This window comes from Corvus brachyrhynchos, unplaced genomic scaffold (assembly GCF_000691975.1).
Source record: "Corvus brachyrhynchos isolate BGI_N302 unplaced genomic scaffold, ASM69197v1 scaffold32, whole genome shotgun sequence".
NCBI classification, from domain to species: Eukaryota; Metazoa; Chordata; class Aves; order Passeriformes; family Corvidae; genus Corvus; species Corvus brachyrhynchos.
The window spans coordinates 11,017,927-11,021,395 of NW_008237919.1; positions in this window are offsets into that span (position 1 = coordinate 11,017,927).

A 3,469-nucleotide genomic window follows, 5' to 3' on the forward strand; every position below is an offset into this window, starting at 1 on the left:
CCTCTCCCGCCATGGAGCCCTGGGAGAGGGGCCCTGAGGGGACAGACACGGGGTTTCCCTGCCCCTGCTCAGCCTCGTTCCCCATTGGTTGGTTTGTGTTCCCCTGCGCGGGCAGAAGGACCCTTGGTCCGGTGACTGTAACAGTTCCTCCGCAGAGCCCCAGCCATGCGGCTGGAGAAATAAACATCTCTCTGAAACATCTACCACGAATCTGTCCATATATACTTCCTTTCCACGGGACTTCTGGTTTGATATATGCTTGTTGCAGTAATCCCCGCTGCAACACAGATGGATCAAAAAACAATTGACAGCTGTCCTGACTACAGCATTACCATCCACACAAAGATTGTCAGCGCTTTTTTTCTCTTAATTCTCTTGGTTATAGTCACCTTACAAGACTATTAGAACATACAAGCAAAAAAAAAATCCCAAATTGTCATTAAAACTTGTTTCTTTGTGACTCTTTTGGACTAGATGGTCTTTACCATCTGTGCAGTGCATGGATATTTTTAGCAATTGTAAACTATAGTGATGGGCCAGAAACATGCAGTTTCGTACATTTCAGTCAGAATCTGCATTTGTGCCATTTGAGTCAACCACATTCAATGTATTTGTAGTAAGTCACCTATATCAACGGTGTGTTTGTCCTCTGCTAAAAATCATATTATGTAGATTAAAGTACCACAGTTCCTTTTTAAAAAAAATTCCTGGTCTGTAATTGTTGTGGCACGGCCATCAGGAGGCAGGGGAAGGGTGGCAGGGCAGGAGGATGCCTGCCACAAGCTCTGTCCCATTAGTTCACCATTAGTGCGTTGTATGAACTCTATGGGAAGTGTACGTACAAAGGCTGAAAAAGGAAGCCCACTCTCATCATTCTGTGTCTAAGTACTTGTATTTAACTAACATTGCTTCAACTACAGGAGACATTTCAAGAGGTAGTATTTAAAAATGGCTTAGCCACGTCATGGTTTTTTGACCTATTGACTATACTTTAATGTATAATCTACAAATATGCAAAAGGAGAAAACACATGAGTCAAAAGTAGGTGGTGGCAAGATCCTTCACCATGTTTCAGTCCCTTTATGAAGTGTTGACAACACAGCAAAAAAAAATCCACAAAACTGGCAGCAGCAAATACTCCTTGGTTAAAGAACTGCTGAAGACAGTAGTAAAACCTGGACGCTTGGGCCAATACTATCCTAGAGGAATGCTAGGAAGGGAACTGGGGAGGAGATGGAAAGTGTTATGTTGGCTCTCAGTTGTGTTTAAGCTGCAGTATCTTTGAAAAATCCAGTACATGCCACTGAAGGTGTACAAGAAGGTGAGTGCCCCAGGCCTATGACATTTATATCATATTTCCTGGAGATCCAGCACAGTATTTTGTCCACAAATTTTGGAAACAACTGCCATACAATATTGACAATCAGCTGAATTATTTATTTCAAACAATAAAGAAGAAAATTATCCAGATGGTATTGAAAGGAGACTGAGAGTCAGGAAGGCTGGGCTATGTCCTGGTTCTATCTTTAAAAAGCTGTTTAATTGTATAATTCTCTTAATATACATGCACATTGCCATGTCCATCTTTTAAATTATAGTGCTCATCTGCTGATGAAGCTTATATAATTTCTAAGAAAGTAATTTAGGTACCTGGATGACAGGAGCTCTGAGCATGCATTGCATTACTGCTGGCCCATGTGGTCTGAGGAGATCTTCACTGAAATATTAAGCAATAATCTGATTGATTTATCTTATGACTTCTTGAACTGAGCCATTAGCCAAAGTTAGATATCTTTGCTGATTTGACAAGAAGCCTTGGAGAGGGTCCTAGGTCTTTCTTTACTTCCAAACATCTTTAAAAGATGTTTATGCTTAGGGATTTACCAAACAAGTCACCATTCTGCTGCCTGTGGGTCAAAGAACAGATCTTTGTGCTAGGCTCTTCTCAGGGCTTGTTCAAGCATTGCCCTTTCAGTTGTTTTCTCATCATCTCCATCCCTCTGTTGGCAGGCCAGGAGAGGGTCATCATTACTTCCATCTCTAAAACATATTTAACTTCCAAAAGTGTTATCCAGAAGGCTGTCAGAGACTTTATCTGGGTCCTTCTTGTAGATGATGATCTCCTGACTTTGTTTTTTCATTTATACAAGCTCTTTTTTTTAAAGATCTCTTTCACACCCTCCAGCTTCAGTGGGGTGCAGCCTTACACACAACATTTGTTTAATAGAGTGAAAGGCCCTTTTTACCACCTGTAGTATTCCTTCTCCAGCAATAATTTTGCTGCAAACTGAAATCAAAATCTGCCCTGCATTTGGCAGGGCCTTGACTTAGCTGCTAGCAGAGGCACCATTTTTCAAACAAATATTTATATTTGTGTTTTATTTGTGGTTGATCCTATGGGAAAAAATTAAAGGTGTTATTTTCCCAATTAAATCTGAATTATTCATATTTGGGGTTAAGAGTCCATTCTGTGATTTTTACTTGCTTTGCTACAGTTTTATTGCTGAATTTGCTATGTTGAAGAATTGTGTGTGTCAGAAATAGTCAGCAGGCAACTTAATTAGGCTGGAGTACACATTTCTGAATGTCACATGGATGGTCCAGAAGTGTTCACAGACAGCTTCAGACAAAGGTCAGCAGCATCAGAAAATGTTCCTCTAAACAACTGGGAACTTTAAGGACAGATATAGGGGTTTTATATTTAAAAATAACCTCATAGCTAATCATTCTACCCATATGTTGAAGAGCTGCTGCTTTGTCATTTCCTTATGTTTGTTTAGTTTATATGGGTAGTATATGCGACGTGTAGATAGATTATGGATTGTTTTTCTGACTTCAAAACCCAAAATTTTCACCTAGAATTTTTAAAGGGAATATTAAAGTTACTGCAAATGGGCTAGTCTACTGATTTTGAACAGGCTTTCATGTTTCTTATTCCAAGTAAAATTATTAGACCAGACACTCTTGATGTTGTGAGTTTATCGATGCTCACAGGGGTCCCATGAAGGCAGAAAACTGAAGTGCATAATCCATTTATATAAAGTTACCTACAAGAACGTGCAGTTCAGGGAACACACACAATCTAGACACCTCACCCCATGCCAAAATCCTGCTGGGGCAGCAGGAAACTCCTGTGCAAAGAATTCTAGCAGGTGTGGGCCTTATCTTTGTGCCTTGTACACATCACCTGTGTTTTCCCAGCTGCAGTTGCTTTTGCCTCCCTGAAGCTTTTGTGCTGAGCTATCAATATTTGTTGATACATTCTCTATTTGAAAGTGTAACATTTTGTATTTTCATTTATTTATACAATTCCTTACTCTTGCTACAAGAAATGCAGTTGTAAATGGATATTCCATTGACTGCCTAAGCAATCAGGGCTTTAATTTTGCTTTCAGTGAAGTTTCAGTTTTCCACTGACACAAGAACAGATTTGTATTCATGACTGCTTTTGATAATTACACCAAAAAGA